We start from the raw sequence: 20,897 nt of genomic DNA, 5'->3' as shown, positions 1-20,897 counted from the left end.
ATATCACCACAGACACTTAACATCAGCCACAAAAGCAACCTGTAGGAAGACTGCACCCTGCAAGGCCATAGGGGCGGAGCTGTTGAAGACCACGGGAACCCATCTACTGCATCAGTATGACTTGGATGTGAGACACGGGGTCAAAGGAGATAATTTTGAAATGTTAAGATTGGACTGCCTGATAGATTTCACACTTGCATGTACCCTGTAGTCCCTTTGTTTTGTCTAATTTCTCCCATTGGGAGCGGCTGCATTTACCCAATATGTGGACCTCCATTGTATCTCGGAAGTAACTAGCTTGCTTTTGACTTTACAGGCTCATAGGCAGAAGTGACTTGCCTTGTCTCAGATGAAACTTTGGGCTGTGGACTTTTGAGTTAATGCCAAAATGAGTTAAGACTTTGGGGGACTGTTGGGAAGGCATGATTTGTTTTGAAATGTGAGGGCATGAGATTTGGCAGGGGTCTGGGGTGGAATGATATGGTTTGGCTCTGTCCCCACCCAAATCTCATCTTGAATTCCCACATGTTGTGGGAGGGACCTGGTGGGAGGTAATTGAATCATCGGGGGACAGGACTTTGCAGTGATGTTGTCGTGACAGTGAATAAGTGCCACAAGATCTGTTGGTTTTAAAAAGGGGACTTTCCCTGCACAAGCTCTCTTTTTTTGTCTGCCACCATATGAGATGTGCCTTTCACCTTCCATCATGGTTGTGAGGCCTCCCCAGCCACGTGGAACTGTCTAAGTCCATTAAACCTCTTTGTTTTGTAAATTTCCCAGTCTTGGGTAGGTTTTTAACAGCAGCATAAAAATGGACTAATACCACTGCCATAACCATTTCCTTCCAGCAAGAAAATTAAAGAACATAGTGGAAAAAATGGTACATGCTAGCCAGCTGCTAAGATTCCCCAAATTGCCACTTTCACATATATACCATTGGCAAGAAGTTATTCACACAGGAAGCAAGAGAGGATAGAAAGCAAGAAAGAGTGGGCTATTACTATCTATTCTGGGCAGACAAATGGAAAACAATTATAGGAGGGGATGGAGTGGGAGTGGGGTACTAGCAGAATTTGCCATTGCAGCTAATTTCAAAGTTAAAACTCATAGTAAAAGTCTGAGTAATTAAAAAGCAAGATTGGCATTATATTTCATTTAATAGGGTACATTAAAATTTACTTGGTACACAATATACCTAATTTTCCTACTAAATAATTTGAAGAAAATGAAGCAGGAAGACACTTCATAGTAAATATAAAAATACTAAATGCAATATTGTGTTCCCATTCATTATTAACATTTAGGAGGAAATTATAAGTATAAAAGTGTCATAACTAACATAATCTATGTATATTAGTAAAATAAATGAGAACATTACATGTAAAAAATGTTACCATATGTTAACCCCGTCTCTACTAAAAAGTACAAAGAATTAGCTGGGCATAGTAGCGGGCGCCTGTAGCCCCAGCTACTCAGGAGGCTGAGGCAGTAGAATGACGTCAACCCGGGAGGCGGAGCTTGCAGTGAGCCGAGATCTCGTCTCTGCACTCCAGCCTGGGGCAACAGAGGAAGACTCCGTCTCAAAAAAAAAAAAAAAAAAAAAAATTACTATATGTTAAGTTTAAACTCTGTAAGTTTTGTTTGTTTGTTATTGCTATTAGCTATTGAATTTATTCCCTTCTATTGATATCTACACTAGGTTAGTACAGAATTCAGGCAAAAAAAGTGAATGTAAACATGATTTATATTATGATAGTTATATTTAAGTTTATCTTACTTATCTTCTAGCTACATTTACCAAAATCATATTTATATCACTACATTATATTTATGTGAATTACCTAGAAAGTAAATTCCATGAAAGCAGGAATGTTGGTTTGTTCAACACTATCTACATAGTGCTTAGAAGAGTGCCTACCACAAAGATGTGCTTATTAAATATTTGTTGAAAGAGCAAATATGTGGAATAATAGTTTTGAAAATTTAATTTAAAAAACAGATCTGTAATATCAATGTATCAATTGTAATATCAATATATACCACATTCTCCTGATACTACTTCTCTGCCCATAATGTCATTTCTGCTCTTTATTTTTAATTAACCCCCTGAAAGTATTTTTATTGTTGCTATTTATTGTTTTAAAAATCTTTCAAAGAAGAAGTGTCACATTGATATTTTATGTACACATTCATACAAGTCAGGCTAAAATTTTTTTTTTCTTTTTTGTCAATTGTTGGTATTACTCTGTTATTCAAATGCATTAAAATTTCAGTTTGCCTGACTGTGATTTTGTTTAATCATTAAAGTTGTGTTTAGATGAAAATATTCAACCTAAAATATCTGATTTTTGAGTTTTGTTCCATTTTAACAAGCAAATTGCATTATGTTGCAATTATTCTGATCACAGTTGTTTATATTTATGTTCTATGTATGATTCTTAGGGCTTTATATGCAATATCTCTTTGTTTTTCCCAATAATCCCATTATACAATGTTACCAAAGAGTAAATAAAAGCTAAGGAAGCTGTATTAATTTCCTTAATATCACATCAGTATGAAATTGTTGAGTCAGAATATGAGTCAAGATTTAATACCAGAAAGTGTGCCCACTTCTGGTCTTTCTACCTTTGCAGTCTCATTTAATTATATAGTTGTTGTTATGGTATGAATCTATGTCTCCCCAGCATTCATATGTTAAAACCTATCACCAGTGTGATGATGTTATGAGGGGAGACCTTTGAGAGTTGATGGGATCAGCAGGGCAGAGCCCTCATGAATGGAATTAGTGACCTTATAAAAGAGAACTGAGAGAGACTTCACATCCTTTCATCATGTGAGGACACATCAAGAAGGTCCATCTGTGATCCATAAAGCAGGCCCTTGACAGACATCAAATATGTGAGCACCTTAATTTTGGACTTCTCAACCTTCAGAATTGTAAGAAAAAAAAAATTCTGTTGTACATAAGCTGCCTAGTCTACAATATTTTTCTTATTGCAGACTAAATGGTCTAAGACAGCTGTTAAAATAATCAATAATTTTTTTTTTTTCGTTTTCCAGAAGAATTTCACTTCTCCATAGAAGCTAAATGATCACACAGGTACATCCAAATGAATTGACTGAAGAAATCACCAGGAAGTGCTTTGACTGTGACTATGAGGAAGCCTCTTTTTCTATCTTCCTATTTATCTCTCTTTTAAGAGATTAACTTCAGAAGGCTCTTCTTTGTATAAAGCATATTATCACTTGCTTATATTTTCTTAAGACTCTTCAATGTGTTCGTTGAAGGGTCTGGAGTAATTTATCCTCTTCTCCAGGAAATCATACAAATTTAAATTATTTTTGAAAGACATTGTCTGCACATATAAGCTTAGAAGAAAAATAAGTGCAATAAATGCCTAGCATAATAGCATTATTTATATACATTTGTGTGTGTGTACATGTGTGCATCCATGACATTTTACTATTAGAGATCCATTGCACACCTAGCACAGTATGTCATGTATGATCTGTAATAACATGCATATGCTAACATCCTTGCTTTCCATATAAGTAAATCACCTCCATGTCAACATCTATTCTTTCTGAATTGTCACATATAGGTCCTAAACCCCACATTTCTCATCCTAGCACATCTGTATTTCATTGGTTCATTTCTAGAAGTATTTTAGAGTAAAAGATATATTCCAACTCTGATAATTTTACACATTAGCAATAATTGGCATGTATTAACTTCAGTCATATACACAAAATACCTTTCTCTCTTATTTTCACAACCATACTTTCAGAAAATAAAACATCATTTGCTGAAACCACATTGAACAGGAGTATATTTGAAGAAATTCAAAATAATCATAGTTTGATGATATTACAAACTTCATTTGAAGGTATATGATGAAAATACAGATTGCCCAGCTTGTTATTTTATTGTGAAACATATCCATAAAATTTCTGATGATGGAAGAGGAGTAGCAGAATGAAGTAGGTATTTTACAACATCATTATACTAAAAACAAAAAATAGTCTAGCTGTTAAAAACTGGTTATTCTTTCCAGGACTTACAAAGTTTTTCCTCTACTCTTATAACTATATATCTGTCTGCATAGCTTGGTGTGCCCTTATAAAGCTCACAATAAAAATCAGATTGTGGCAAATTTGTTCCTTCTGTTGTACAATTGAACAGTGTGAAGTAATTTGGATATTTGATATGCTCGTTAGGACTTCTTATATTATTAATTCTAATTCTTTGTTGCATTGCAGTAATCCTATGGCCAAAATATTTTTACAAACTTTATTTAAGCAAGCTTACATACTCTTTCTTATATCCCCCTTTGACTCAACAGAATTGTAACTATAGAGATATCAGAAAAAAATGGTCTTCTAAAACCCGACTTCAAAATCACATAATCATAAAAAAGTTAATAGGTTTAATGACCTATCATGTGTAATTACATGTAATTATATATGTGTGTGTGTATATATATATACATATGTGTGTGTATGTGTGTATATATACTTTTTTTTTTTGAGAGAGAGAGTTTCCCTCTATCACCCAGACTGGAGTACAGTGGCATGATATCAATTCACTGCAATCTCTGCCTACTGGGTTCAACCGATTCTCATGCCTCAGCCTCCCAAGTAGCTGGGACTACTGATGAGCACCACCATGCCCAGCAAATTTTTATATTTTCATAGAGACAGGGTTTTTCCATGTTGGCCAGACTTGTCTCAAACTCTTGGCCTTAAGCAATCCACCTACCTGGGCTGCCCAAAGTGCTGGGATTACAGACCTGAGCCACTGCACCTGGTCAATTTTATAATATTTTTAAAAGGACATAATAAATGAATTTAACAGAAAGGTGACCAATTAAGAGATGATACGTTCACTGTTTGTGACTACAAAGTATTAATATAAATTTTCAATTAAAGTGAATTAAACATTTATTTTGATATTACTATGTGCCAAAACTGAGCTTTGAATTTAGGAGAGGAATCTAAATAACACTTTTGTTTTCTTAATGTTTATTTATTGTAAGAGAAATTTATTAAAGTATGCTTAAAAATATTGAATATTCCTTCAAAAGGTGGGATCTTATTCCTCTTTCCTTGACTGTGAGGTGGACTAAGTGACTTATACCTAACAAGCAGAATACGGTGGAAGTGATGGTGTTTTACCTCTGAGACTATGACATAACAGACATTGTGGTTTGCTCCTTGCCCTCTCTTTTTTATCTCACACTGGGAGATGCCATCTGCCATTTTTCAAGCACAATAAAACAGGCTAGTGGAACAATACACATGGAGAGTAGCTGAAGCATTTTGCCAATGGCTATGTCAGGGAGACATCTAAGAGGTGAATATCAAACCCCAATTCAACCTTCAGGTGGTGGAAGTCCAAACTGACATTTTGACTGCAAACTAAAAGAATTTGAGCTGAAACTACTTAGCTAGGCTACTTCTATATTGTGACCCACAGAAACTGTGAAATACTAAGTGTTTATTCTTTCAAACTTCTAAATTTTGACCTATTTTTGACACAGCAATAGATAACTAACACAGACAAAAATAGTATTGAAGACATAATGATTAACACTGTGGAAAGAAAGACAAGGAGGAAGTGATCCTCATGTAATTGATGTATGAACAGTTGGGAAGGAAGATGAAACATTAACTAGGTGATAGGAGAGAAAGTCATGTTATTTACAGAGTATTTCTAAAATATAATATCACATCCTTTTTATGATCAGGTATTATGGACCCTGGAAGAGTTAAGTGGAAAACAAATTTGAAAGTCAGTTTGCTAATGGGTCTTCAAACATCTTTCCATATTTTAGACAGCAAGAGAAAGCTGTATCAGTGATGCTTTCATTTGGATATAGTGGTTTGACACCTCCAAATCTCATGTTGAAATTTGACTTTCAATTTTGAAAGTGGTGCTTCATGGGAGGTGGTTGGGTTATTGGGGCTACTCGTTCCTGAATAGAGTAAGGCCCTCCCTGGCATGAAGGCCAGTGAGTGAGTTCTCAATCTATGAGTTCCCAGGAGAGGTGGTTGTTAAAAAGAGTCTGGTACCTCCCGCTCCCATCTCTCTTAATTGCTCTCTCTTACCATAGGTTTTCTACCCACCCTGGCTCCCCTTCCCCTTTTTCCATAAGTAGAATCAGTTTGAGGCCCTCAATAGATGCAGATACCTGCACCATACTTCTTGTACCACCTGCAGAACCATGAGCCAAATAAACCTCTTTTCCTTATAAATTATTTGACCTCAGACATTCTTTTAGAGCAATACAAACTCAGACAAGAGATTATTATGATTATGATAGAAAGTAAAAAATGCTAATTTATAGAGCTTTACATTCCAAGATGTGACTAGGATGCAAATACATTAAAAAATTCATAGGAGTCCAGAGATAGGAAATGGATATCTCACTGTAAATGGGAATTATTAGCCAAAAAAGCATGGATTATAAAGAGGAAAAAAAAAAAGATAATTTCTATAGCTGCAGTCTCAAAGGTTAATCCTAATTCCTTTAAAAAGAAACACTAAAATTTGCTTATTTTTTAAAATTACTTATGCACGCATACATGTATTAAACTTAGCATAATCTTTGTTCTAAGTAGGGGTCCATTCCTGATTATAAAACTATTTCCCTTTTTCATAATTGTTCAAGTTAGATAATCCCTTTAAATATTATTCTCTCTAGATAATCAGAATGGACAGTATTTGTGTGCTAAAATAAGTATCCTGGTATTTAGATGAATATGCTCGAGTAAAAAACACCCTACAGAATTGAGCGCCGAATATTTTGTTATTCAAAAACAAAATTGGAGGAAAAAAAGCAACAGGGCAGTGCATACATAGTCAAATGAATTTTAATTAATATTTCTTTCCTTTTTCTCGGCCTACCTGTTACAAAAATCTTATGTGTACTGATTTTAACTTTATCATATAAAAATGTGAAATAAAAGGGCACGACTATTTACTATTAGGTTAATGCAAAAGTAATGGGAAAAACCACAATTACTTTTGTACCAACCTAATATTAATTCTCATTATTCTAAGCTAAAAATCTTGTTCCTTAAAGTTGTATTTTGTTAGAATTTGAATGTTACATGCATGTATGTTTGTGTGGGTGTGTCTGTGTGATGGTGTACCCATGTTTTACCCAGGGACTGTTCTCTACTTTGTTTCTAATTCTGAAGACTTCCTAATTCTAAACACTTCTACAAGAAGTCTTAATTATTTATCTGAAATAATTTTTGAACACCTGTTATGTGCCAACACCTGAGGATAAAAAGGTAAATTAAAAATGATGAAGTTTTGTTGCATTCATAAAACATACAGTCTACTGTGCAGTCACACCAAAAACATTATACAAAAAAATAATCAGAAGAAAAATAAAATAACTGCCATGAAGGGAAAAAAAGGGCTTAATTTGATCTACCTTCAATAACATTGTTATAAAAAGCATCTCAAAGAAGAAGAGAGTAGAGATTTGGAGGATGAGAATGAGATAGCATTGAGAATGATGCAGGAGGGTGGAAGCTGAGAGCATCCCAGGCATGAAAACCGCTCATAGCAAAGATCATGGGGAGAGTGCAGTATGTTGACAGAATGGGAAGAAAGCCAGTATGGTTGGATTATACTAATAAGAGGGCATGCTGACTTTAAATGAAGCCAGAAGGAATGAGATTGGTGAGATGGTAAGTAATGAAGATCTTAGTCTGTGTGTAATGGAAAGTTATGGAAGCAGGTAGTATAGGAATTATAGAGTACTATGTAGTTTATATTTTAGGTTTTATAAAGCTAAATGACTAAAAAAGTGATAGCTAATGTGGACAAGAAGGTATACAGATTTAGATGTGTCCAAGTGAGGGATAATGGCTGCTTGAACAATATAGTTTCAGTGTTGATGGAGAGAAGCCAATTAATTCAAGGGTTTGTTTGTTTGTTTGTTTTAGACAGAGTCTCACTCTGTCACCCAGGCTGGAGTGCAATGGCACAATCTCGGCTCACTGCAACCTAGCCTCTTAGGTTTAAGTGATTCTTCTGCCTCAGCCTCCCGAGTAGCTGGGGTAACGGGTGGGCACCACCATGCCTTGTAGAGGTGGAATTTCATCGTGTTAGCCAGGGTGGTCTCAATCTCCTGACCTCATGATCCACTCGCCTTGGCCTCCCAAAGTGCTGGAATTCAAGAGATGTTTTTAAATAGTATTGGCAAGTATTGATGATTTTGTAAATTAAGGGAGAGAAATAATGAAGGCTGACTTTCCTACAGTTTTGCTTATAGCTTCTGAATATATATGGTTATCAATGTTAAATTAGTTACAAAAGCATAAATATTTAATATTTCTCAGTAAGTGTATGGGAGTTGGTAGAAAAAAATGATAATGGTAATTCCTGAAGTTTAAAATGTTGTCAAAATATTGTCACTTCCAATCCTAGGATTTTGCATACAACTCTGTGCTGAGTATTATGTACATACAACAATAACTTTCTATTTTAGACTCTTCTCTTTTTTGATTTTTGAGCAATTTAACTAAATTAGTAAAATAACTTTGAATTCATGTATTCTCTACCTTAGTTGAGAATCTTGAGAAAGTTTTTCTATTACTCAATGCAGCATCAATGTAACTTCAGCATTATTGCCACAAAACTCCCTGGACACTTGAGGCAGAAAGGAAAAAAGGAAGGAATGAAGAAAGGGAAAGAAACAAAATACTAAAATTAAAGGTTTTTTTTTTTTGGTCATGCTCTCAAATAAATTAATTATCCATTTATAGTCAACATACAGCATGATGAAATGCTTATCCGTGAACTTTCACTGTGTGACACTATTTGGTATGGTTTGGCTCTATGTCCCCACCCAAATCTCATCTTGAATTGTAGCTCCCATAATTCCCTTGTGTTGTGAGAGGGACCTGGTGGGAGATAATTGAATCATGGGGAAAATTTCCATCATAGTGTTCTCATGGTACCGAATAAGTCTCATGAGATCTGATGGTTTTATCAGGGGAAACCTTTTTTGCTTGGTTTCCATTCTCTCTTGTCTGCTACCATGTAAGACATGCCTTTTACCTCTGCCATGAGTGTGAGGCCTCCCTACCCATGTGAAAATGTAAGTCCATTAAACCTTTTTTTTTTTTAATCTATAAATTACCTAGTCATGGGTATGTCTTTATCATTGCATGAAAATGGACTAATATAGTAAATTGGTCCTGGTCGAGTGGGGCACTGCTATAAAGATACCCAAAAATGTGGAAGCGACTTTGGAACTTGGTAACAGGCAGAGGCTGGAACAGTTTGGAGGACTCAGAAGATAGGAAAATGTGGGAAAGTTTGGAACTTCCTACACACTTGTTGAATGGCTTTGACCAAAATGTTGATAATAATATGGACAATAAAATCCAGGTTGAAGTGGTCCCACATGGAGATGTGAAACTTGTTGGGAACTGGTAAAGAGTAAAGGTGACTCTTGCTATGTTTTAGTAAAGATTGCAATGGGAAAGTTTTGGATTAATCTTATTTAAAATTGATGCTACAATAAAGTGTTCCTCTTCTTCCCCCAAAAAAAAGACTGGCGACATTTTGCCCCTACCATAGAGATTTGTGGAACTTCAAACTTGAGAGAGATGCTTTAGGGCATCTGGCAGAAGAAATTTCTAAGCAGTAAAGCATTCAAGAGATGACTTGAGTGCTGTTAAAAGCAGTTTTAAAAGGGAAACAAAACATAAAAATTAGGAAAGTTTGCAGACTGACAATGCAATAGAAAAGAAAAACCCATTTTCTGAGGAGAAATTCAAGCCTGCTGCAGAAATTTGCATAAGTAATGAGGAGCTAAATGTTAATTGCCAAGACAATGGGGAAAATGTCTCCAGGGTATGTCAGAGACATTTGAGACAGCCCTACTCATCACAGGCCCAGAGGCCAAGGAGAAAAAATTAGTTTCATGGGCTGGACCAGGGGCCCCCTGCTTTATGCAGCCTAGGGACCTGGTGCTCAGTGTCCCAGCTGCTCTAGCCATGGCTAAAAGGGGCCAAGGTACAGTTAAGGCCGTGGCTTCCAAGCGTGCAAGCCCAAGCCTTGGCAGCTTCCACATAGTGTTGGGACTGCAGGTTCACAGAAATCAACAACTGGAGTTTCAGAACCTCCGCCTAGATTTCAGAGGATATATGGAAGGACCTGGATATCCAGAGCCCTCATAGAGAAGCTCTGCTAGGGCAGTGTGGAAGGGGAATATGGGGTCAGAACCCCCACACAGAGGTGCTTCGTGCACTTGGAAAAGCCACAGGTACTCAATGCCAGCCCAAGTAAGCAGCCAGGAGGGAGGCTAAACTCTGCAAAGCTATAGGGGCAAAGCTTCCTAAGGTGGTGGGAACCCACCTCTTGCATCAGCATGACCTGAATGTGAGACATGGAGTTAAAGGAGATTATTTCAGAGCTTTAAGATTTAATTACTGACTCATTGGATTTCAGACTTGCATGGAACTTATAGCATCTTCATTTTAGTTAATTTCTCCCATTTGGAAAAGGGTGTATTTATTCAATGTCTGTATCTCCATTGTATCTAGGAAGTAACTAACTTGTTTTTTATTTTACGGGCTCATAGGCAGAAAAGACTTGCCTTTTCTCAGATGAAAATTTGGACTGTAGATGTTTGAGTTAATGCTGAAATGAGTTAAGACTTTGGGGGACTGTTGGGAAGGCGTGATCAGTTTTGAAATGTGAGAACATGAGATTTGGTAGGGGTCAGGGGCAGAATGATATGGTTTGGCTCTACATCCCCACCCAAATCTCATCTTAAATTGTAGCTCCCATAATTCTGATGTGTTATGGGAGGAACCTGGTAGGAGATAATTGAATCATGGGGGTGACTTCCCCCTTACTGTTCTCATAGTAGTGAACAAATCTCATGAGATCTGATGGTTTTATAAGAGGAAATCCCTTTTTCTTGGTTCTCATTCTCTGTTGTCTGCTGCCATGTTAAACATGACTTTCACCTTCCACCATGAGTGTGAAGCCTCCCTAGCCGCATGAAACTGTGAGTCCGTTAAACCTTTTTCTTTATAAATTACCTAGTTTTGGAGAAGTCTTTATCAGCAGTGTGAAGACGGACTAATACAACTGTTGAAAAACCTCCATCTGGTACAAGAGCCATCATTGACAATTGAAGCACTTTATAATAGTTGATATGAAACAGGGTGATAAGAAGCCACTCTATTTCTTAATAGCCATTCTGATTCAAGTCCATTTTTCTGATTAATATGTTTTCTTGGCACCCAGCAAGACCCAGGTGTTGCTAATGAATTTGTGTAAAGTTGTCACCTTTTTGTACTCCTCAATATGACCATGAATTTAGCAAAAGTCATCAGATGTCCAATGTATGCAGTAAGATGCAGAATTTGTAGAGAAACAGCTGGCAATATGTGTTGTTTTCTTCATGAAATTTCACTAAACTGTGCTAGGCTTTATGCAATACATTTTAATTGTCTATTTTTGCAAATATTCTGGCTTACTGTAGTCTCTACTGTAAATTGTTTATGTTGTTTACATGCTTAATTTGCTATATTATTTACATATATAACTTGTTAATTGATTGCTAGATATATATTTAGAAGTTATCAAATAATATTTTATTAAAAAATATTTATCTCATAATTCTAGTAAAAACTTAATAAAAATAACAAAAAATTGGTAAGTTAGTTATAATAGATGATAAGGTCTACATATTCCATGAACCAGGTACACCACATTTTCTGTTTTTTGTTTGGGAGGAGGATGGTTGCTTGCTTCTCACCTATGTTTTCTGGTCCAGGTTATTTACTGTTTGTGTCTAATATTACACGTTTTTACCTTGATCTCCTTGATCTTTTCTGGTTTTGAGCCACTTTGAATTTATTCTTGTTCTTTTTACCTGTCTTTTCTAGTTGAAATAGTCTTTCTATGCATCTCTCTTTAACTGGTTAAATTATGCTTTTACTCAAGACCATAAATTTATTATGTATTTTCTCAGGGAAATCTTTCTTAAGAAATGCTCAAATTATGGCAGGAAAAAGTGTCCTCCATAGTGCCTATCACAACTGAATGTATGTATTTCTTTATATGAACCCGATATGGTTTGGCTGTGTCACCACACAAATCTCAACTTGAATTGTATATCCCAGAATTCTCACGTGTTGTGGAAGGGACCCAGGGGAGGGTAATTCAATCATGGGAGACAGTCTTTCTTTCCTGTGCTATTCTCGTAATAGTGACTAAGTCTCACAAGATCTGATGGGTTTATCAGAGATTTCCGCTTTCGCTTCTTCCTCATTTTCTATTGCTGCTGCCATGTAAGAAGTGCCCTTCACCTCCAGCCATGATTGTGAGGCCTCCCAAGCCATGTAGAACTGTAACTCCAATTAAACTTCCTTTTCTGGGTATGTCTTTATCAGCAGCATGAAAACAAACTAATACAGAACCTTTAGTTTGTTTGTTTGTTTGTTTAAGGTCTGCTATGGTTTGAATGTTTGTTCTCTCCAAAACTAATTTTGAAATTTAATTGTCATTGAAACAATATTAAGAGCCAAAACTCATAAGAGAAGAACATGGCATCAGGCTCTACCCTCATGGATAGAATTGGTACAATTATATATGGGCAAGTTTGGTCTTCTCTTGGTCTCTCTCACTCTTCTATCTTCTGCCCTAGGCTAGTGCGGCAAGAAGACCCTTACTAGATGCCAGTACCTTAATCTTGAACTTCTCAGCCTCCCAAACTGTTCGCCAATATAGTTATATACCTGCTATGTACTTTGAGCATTAGTTTCCTGTTATACAAAATGAGGGTTATCATAATACAAACAAAAATACATAAAATTTATCTAGCTTTGTTATGAACCAGGCACTGTGCTAACATAGGATTTTGAAATGTAGATAGTGTCAGCAAATGGGTTTTGCTAAATCTATAGTACTGAGCATTTTATGTGTTAGTAAGAAATCTTTTTTATGATTTATCAATATGTACCATTTCTCAAACTTCATTAGATAAAATTGAAGAATTATGTAAGTTCTCTACATGAGTCTAAAGAGTTCCAAGTTAGTAAGAAACATTCATCCTGCATTTCATAGGGAGAGACAATCGGTAATATAACATTTATGACCATTCTGAGTTCCCTCACTTGCTACTCCAAGGAAGGAAGAGTGATTTAGCTGATAAGTTTAAGTGAGGAAACACCACTCATGTTTTCTTTTCCTTCTTCTTATGTCTTGCCTGTTCTGAGATTATGTTCAGAGCTACTCTTGTTGCAGCAATAATGTAAGAAGGATAGGACATTTCCATTAGGGAGTCCTACAATGTTCTTCCTGTGCCAGTGACTGGTGAATATATATGTCTAATTCAGGGTTAAATATGAGTAAATCAGAGCCCAAAAAGTGCTTCCCAGGGTCAGCTTTATTGAAAAATAAACGAGAGTCTGATTTCTATCTGTCTGACACTTGGCATTCATCCTTCAGTGTGTTTTGAACTTAGGTGAGAATGAAACTCGATCTTTATTAAACCGATAAATACCCCCCAACAGCTCTGTTTTTATACTAAACTCTTTATGTGACCTGTAAAAAGTTGAGTGAAGACATTGTGTAATGAAAATAAAACAATGTGCTAATAATAAACAATGTATTTATTTTAAGCTCATTGGATTTTCATGCAGTCTAAGTAGAGATACTTAAAAAAAAAAAACTTTCCTCTTGATTATGAGATACACTAATTTGAAAGTACTTTGTAATTCACGAAATATTAGAGTTGGTAAACTTCTATTAACATTTTTAGAAATTATGTTTATATGTAATGCATGCTTAGTTTCTCTTATTTAATTCTCTATGTGATATAGAAGGAGAGCTACAGTGTCATGAGGCTATCTCTCAGCTTCCAGAAAACTTTAAACTATAGACTCAGGTTCAGGCTAGACATTTTTATTCTGATTCTGTACTTCCATGATTGGGTTAAAATATCATCAGCCTCTGAATTTGGAGAGAACCATTTTCTCTTTGTCAGGGCATGTGGCATGGCATATAACATACAATGAACATACATTTTTATCTGGGGAACTTATACATAAGGTGGACAATCTATTCTGGCTTATAGTTCTAGATTATTCATGTTGTGTTGGTAGGATTAGTAATGGTTTCTCAATCACTTTCTGAAGTGCTCTACTATGAATGATACATTACAAGGTCACTTTGTCTATAAATAAACCAAAGGAACAAAATACCTGATTGACTGCCTAAGGGCTGTCATTAGAAAACTTGGTATTCTCAGGTTTAACTTGATAATATAAGCTAATTTTAGGGAAAATTCTACTCCTGGTTTGTGATATACCTTGTTTAGGACATGGAATGTTACACTTAACATTTATTCAAATTCACCAAGCTCATGAGTAAAGGATCTGAACTAGAACATGAAGCTTCAAGCCCATGAGTCTTTCCAGTATTTTTCACTATAGGTTTCTGTATATTTTTCTTAAACTATCCCAAGTATTCCCTGAAAGGAAGAATTCAAGGTTCAGACACAAAAGGCAACCAACTGGACATCAGCCTGATGACTCCTTTGGCTGCCTGCTTTCTCACAGAAATCAGACCAGGGTCCTGGAAAGAGACTCTGGGATGGAGAGTAGAGTGCAAGTGGCTTAGTAGGTAGTGGTGTTCAGATTTTCATCTGTAGAAGGGGACTAATGGAACCAGGATTGGGTAGAATGGGAAGGTGGTCGGTAAAGCAGTCTCAGAAGAGCATATGAGGAGGTCTGTAGCTTGGATAGCCTTCAGAATTATCCTGAATTCATGCAAAGTGGTTAGGTACATGCACACACCTTATCAACTAGTTGTTGGAAGTGGAATGTCCCCCAAAAGAAGTATGACCTTGTGAAGTAGCTCTATTCATCTAAGGCAATTTGGATTAGAGGCGAGAATTAAAGGCTGACTCTAGCACCACATCCAGTCACTGCAAGAGTAAATCCTTCAGATTTAAAGCAGAATTTTGTCAGTGACTCATAATATCCACTTTTATATACTATTCAAACAATTTATATTATGGTATTAAATTCCTCTAAAAATCATGAAACTGTGTCCATTTAGAAAGCCCATGAGTAGGCTCCATGAGATCTGTGAATTCCTTGAAACTGGACATTCTCTATACAACACATGTTGAAAGCATATGTTGATTTTTCTATGGGAAGTAGTTATAACTTTCATCAGTAAATCAAAAGGACCTGGATCTTCAAAAATGATAAGAACACAACCCTTTTCAGTAATCAGCAAAATCTATGGCTAAACTCTCTGAACCTAGAGTCCTTGACTTAAATTATTAAGAACTATTTATTCATTACTTTTTCTAGTGAGGAAAGTATAAAATGAAATAGAGATAAATAAGACAATAGTCTCTGAAGTTTCTCCTTTCTTGTCTCTCAAATAGAAAATTCTGAATCTCTCATATCTACAAGTTGAACAAAATAGCCCCTGCCTTGAGAAAGAAGAATATTTATTTTTCAGTTATCCAAGTGTGAGAAGGCAGTATGAATATATAGACAGAGATGTGATATGATATGATATATTATGAATGCTCACATTATTAATAATAACTCATTACCCATAGAGTAGGGGGAAATTGTGAACTATAAACACAGGGTGTTGTCATTTATATAACAGGTCAAGGTTTTTCACTCCCTCACCTTGTTTCTTCACAACTTATCCCAGATGAGAAGGGTCACTTAGTTCACTATGAAAATGAGGTTATGCAAAGAGGAAGTTTATTCTGCAGGTGTTTCCCCGAAAACATATTAGAATCCTTCATTGCTCTTTATGGTCAGAGTGGGATTTGATTGTCACTATCCTTGACCGTGGGATGGTGGAAAATTGAATCTCAACAAAAAAGAAAGGACAGAGCAGAAAGGAAGGGAAAATGAAAGAAAAGAAAGCAGAAAGTAAGAGAAGAAAGAAAGAAAGAAAGAAAGAAAGAGAGAGAGAGAGAGAGAAAGAAAGAAAGAAAGAAAGAAAGAAAGAAAGAAAGAAAGAAAGAAAAGAAAGAGAGAAAGAAAGAAAGAGAGAAAGAAAGAAAGAAAGAAAGAAAGAGAAAGAAAGAAAAGAAAGGAAAGAAAGAAGGAAGAAAGACCAGCCAAATAAGGATGAACTGACTACTTCGTGTCCCCTTCCAATGATTCTTTTGTATCGTTTTCCAATGAAGCTTTTGGAGAGAATGAAATAGGAGTGGACCTATCCAGTCTTACATATGCAATTTCACATAACCAACTATTTATTACTATTTCGAAATAAGAAGGTGTTCACTCTGGTAATCGAGTGTATCTACATGCACTTCAGATATTGCTGTTCATAATACAATATTAAATTGAAAGAGGCCCTAACATGAGTAGGTTATGCCCTTACAAATATCATTGTTCTCAAATGGGTTTTAAGAATACAAAATGGCAAAGGAAGGCAATGAACCCCAGAGTATATTTGAGTTGTGAAATTACGAATTACTTTTGTATATGTAGCTTAGGTGGAACACTTTCCAATTTTAATGATTTTGAGTATCAATCTAGATCATAATATTAGGAGAGATATTACAACTTGAGTCATATCCCATGGCAGAATATTATTTATTTTGACTCAAAATAATCTACTTCCAAACTGACACCCTATCTTTAACTAGAGTATGCGTATTGGAAGAACGTTAAAGGAATATTGCAGTTGCATAAAGTATTTTTTTCTTTTTTGGTAAATAAACAACTGGAGAATGCTTAGTTTGTTAACACATGTGGGACTCAGAATGTCACTGGCAGTGACACTTTAGGATTGGTTGGTTTTTTACTGTTGACCAGGTACCAGTGTTGGCAGGGATAATCTGAAGAAATGGAGCAATGGAGAGACTTACTTGGCTGCATTCCAGAGAAAAGACAGGTTATCTTGCATTGATGCCATAAAGAAGCAACTCCAAACTCAGTTATTTTACTAAAGCTAAAACTGTATTTCCTGATATAGGTATTAAGGAAACATGGGGAAATCTGAGATATAAATATCAGTTTTGTTGTGTTATCTTATTACCTGCTTTCACTACCTTTTATCCAGGAGTATAGCTTCTAGGACTTATATAATTTTGTATGTAAACTTAGTGAATATAGAAACATCCACTGGTGACAGCAGCACTGATAGGAGAGCACCTTTTTCCTCTCCAAGCCCTAAAGACACATTCTGAAGTTTTCCTCCATTTGCAATTAAAAAAAAATTTTAAGTTACATGGCATTATGTTATGAGATACATATACATAGTGAAAAAAATTGTCACTAAAGTGAAGCAAATTAACGCATCCATCAGCTCGCATACCTACCCATTTTTTTGGTTTGTTTTTGTGTCAATTTTTAAAAACTTCTGTGTGGGGGCAATTTAGTTCAATAACATCAAATTGTTGAAAGAATACATCACTTACAATCAGAAATTTTGATGTCAATGGCCATTTATTGGCTATAACCTTTAAATTATCACTAACCTCCCACCTATGTTCCCATTTTAAAAATGGAAAATATTTTTCTCAAGATTTCCAACAGAGATAAAAGGATAATAGAAAAGTAAGCAACAGTGGGATCTCTTAGCACCCACCCATATAATTTTTCAGGCAATTTATAATCATGTTCCTCTGGTGAATGACTTTTAAGATAGGAAATCGATTTGATTTTTCAGCAGATCAAGAGAGTCCTAAAATGATAGGGTGACTATAACAAATAACAGTGTAGTGTATATTTCAAGAAAGCCAAAAGAGATTTTGAGTGTTGTCACAAATAAATGATAAATGATAATAGTGATGGATATGGTAATTACCCGATTTGATTATTATACTCTGTATACATGCACCGAAACATCACATTGTACTCCATAAATATGTGTAATTATTATGTCAATGATAAATAAGAAACATAAATTTTGAAATGTTCCTTTAGTTTTGGCCTTAACTTCTCTGTGAAATGAAGAATTTAATGGCAATTAGACGGAAATAAAGAAAAGCTTTTCAAGGCACAATTATGAAGCTGCTAATATCTTTCATGAAGCACAGCATGATTTGTTTCTGCTGCCTTGTTCTATTTCATTTGGCTGCAATCCCAATTGATTCAGGCATTCGTGTATGCTTCAAATCAGTGAAAATCTCATGCTTCTAGATTTTTTTCCTCACTTCTTTTTTTAATGCAACACCTGCTTTCTTAGTGTTATTTTTTTCCAGTTATCCAGATACGGAAACACAAAGTATAAAAGCTCATTTATATTCTAATCTGTGAAGATCATTTTTAATCCTGTTTTTCTCAACATTCAAATTTGTTTGCTATTCAATGTATCTTCTCATACCCCCTTTTTTGTTTTGTTTTGTTTTGTTAATTCTACAAGTGCTTAAAAATTAAAAAGAAAACTGTTTTGGCTCTAACTACACCTAACTGAATTAACACTTTCTATTTTACAAATAATTAAAAAGAAATATTACTGGAAATATTTATACTGCATAGAGTTACATCTGCTGAAAGGAAACACACACACACACACACACACACACACACACACAGAGCATTTCACTTTCAACCTCTTAGCTTTCTTTCTTCCTTTCTTATTGTCTCTACTGCCATTCCATTGGAGAAGAGACTTCTTCAAACCCGATATATATTTTTTTATTTGTGTGACTATACCATTTTGTTTATACATTCATTTGTTATTGGACAATTCTATCATTCCAGGTTTGGGCTATTATAAATAAAGTATCATGAATACACATACAGATCATTGTGCAGACACGGTGTGTAAATTCCTAGGAATGGAATGACTGTCCATCCGATTTGTATACGTTTAACCTTACAAAAATTTGTTGGCCAGGCGCGGTGGCTCATGCCCGTAATCCCCGCACTTTGGGAGGCTGAGATGGGTGGATCACGAGGTCAAAAGATGGAGACCACGATGGCCAACATGGTGAAACCCCATCTCTAATAAAAATACAAAAATTAGCTGGGCGTGGTGGTGCACAACTGTAGTCCCAGCTACTCAGGAGGCTGAGGTAGGGGAATGGCTTGAACCTGGGAGGCGGAAGTTTCAGTGAGACAGGATCGTGCCACTACACTCCAGCAAGGGTACAGAGCAAGACTCTGTCTCTAAATAAATAAATAAATAAATAAATAATAAATGGAATTGTTGGTCAGATTTTCTTTACTTTTAATAATTATTTTACATTTTTTTTTAAGTTCTGGGGTACATGTGCAGAATGTGCAGATTTGTTACATAGGTAAACGTGTGCCATGGTGGTTTGCTGCACCTATCAACCCATCCCCTAGGTATTAAGCCCAGTATGCATTAGTTCCTTTCCCTAAGGCTCTCCTCACACTCTCCCTCAACAGGCCCCAGGAAGTGTTGTGCCCCTCCCTGTGTCCATGTATTCTCCTTGTTCAGCTCCCATTTATAAGTAAAAACATGTGGTGTTCGGTTTTCTGTTTCTGCATTAGTTTGCTGAGGATAATGGCTTCCCGCTTTACCCGTGTGCCTTCAAAGGACATAATCTTGTTCCTTTTTATGGCTGCATTGTATTCCATGGTGTATATGTGCCCCGTTTTCTTTACCCAGTCTATCATCGATGGGCATTTGGGCTGATTCCATGTCTTTGCTGTTGTGAATAGTGCTGCAGTGAACATACGTGTGCATGCATCTTTACAATAGAATGATTTATACTCCTTTGGGTATATACCCAGTAATGGGATTGCTGGGTCAAATGGTTTTTCTGTTTCTAATCTTTGGGGAATCACCACAGTGTCTTCCACAGTGGTTGAACTAATTTATATTCCCACCAAGAGTGTAAAAGCATTCCTATTTCTCTGCAACCTAACCAGCATTTGTTGTTTCTTGGCTTTTTAATAATCACCATTCTGACAGGCGTGAGATGGTATCTCATTGTGGTTTTGATTTGCATTTCTCTAATGATCAGTGATGAGCTATTATTCATATGTTTATTGGCCACAAGCATGTCTTTTGAAACCCCAGAAGAAAATCTAGGCAATACCATTCAGAACATAGGCATGGGCAAAGACTTTATGATGAAATCACCAAAAGCAATTCGAACAAAAGCAAAAAATGACAAATGGAATCTAATTAAAATAAAGAGCTTCTGCACAACAAATGAAATTATCAACAGAGTAAATAGAAAACTACAGAATGGGAGAAAATTTTTGCAATCTATCCATCTGACAAAGGGCTAATATACAGAATCTGCAAGGAACTTAAGCAAATTTACAGGAAAGAAACAAACAATGCCATTAAAGAGTGGGCAAAGGATATGAACAGACACCTTTCAAAAAGAAACCCAATCTTTTAAAAATTATGAATCAACTCTCCTCACTTAAAAAGACAAAGGCAAATTGAGAAAAAACAACCAAATTCTGATTAAAACTTTTTGTTGTTATTTTAAAATACCCCTGAGAATGAAAAAATCTTGTTCAATTTTTGGCTCTTGTAGAAAATATCAAGTTTGAATATAGTCAGAATCTAAAACTGGTTTTAGAAATGTCCAGATCAAGTGTGTGTGTGTGTGTGTGTGTGTGTGTGTGTGTAATATATGTGTGTGTGTGTATATATATAAAAATACTAAATGTATATAATATAATAAATATATATTCGTGTATTTATCATATATTCTATAAATACATATATGATGGTGATACAGAAGGTGGCAGAGAAGTTCTGGGTAGAGAAGGGCAGGGTCGCTGGTGAGGGTTCCATTCTCAGACTTGTGCCTGCAGACCTAAGTGAGAACAGGCACTCCTGTTTTTGTGCCAAAATGTTGCATTTTCCAAGTCCACTCTGGCACACCATGCCTCCCATCCTGTGCCCATATAAACCGGAGACCTTAGTG

At 35.8% G+C, this 20,897-nt stretch overlaps 1 long non-coding RNA gene across 8 annotated transcripts in view; it reads left to right on the top strand.

The window, feature by feature from the left end:
• LOC106999905 (uncharacterized) overlaps positions 1–4,154 on the top strand; it is a 94,044-nt gene extending 89,890 nt beyond the window's left edge. For 7 of the 8 annotated variants that reach the window (XR_013396949.1, XR_013396948.1, XR_013396943.1 and 4 more), the window contains one exon: positions 2,685–4,154. This is a non-coding gene — a long non-coding RNA (uncharacterized LOC106999905). The remainder of the gene's footprint in view (positions 1–2,684) is intronic. The other variant, XR_013396945.1, reaches the window with a different exon arrangement.
• The last annotated feature ends 16,743 nt before the right edge of the window (positions 4,155–20,897 follow it).

This window comes from Macaca mulatta, chromosome 8, assembly GCF_049350105.2.
Source record: "Macaca mulatta isolate MMU2019108-1 chromosome 8, T2T-MMU8v2.0, whole genome shotgun sequence".
In the NCBI taxonomy this organism is placed as follows: Eukaryota; Metazoa; Chordata; class Mammalia; order Primates; family Cercopithecidae; genus Macaca; species Macaca mulatta.
The sequence above is the reverse complement of the archived record's forward strand: the minus strand, read 5'-3'. Positions and strand labels throughout refer to the sequence as shown.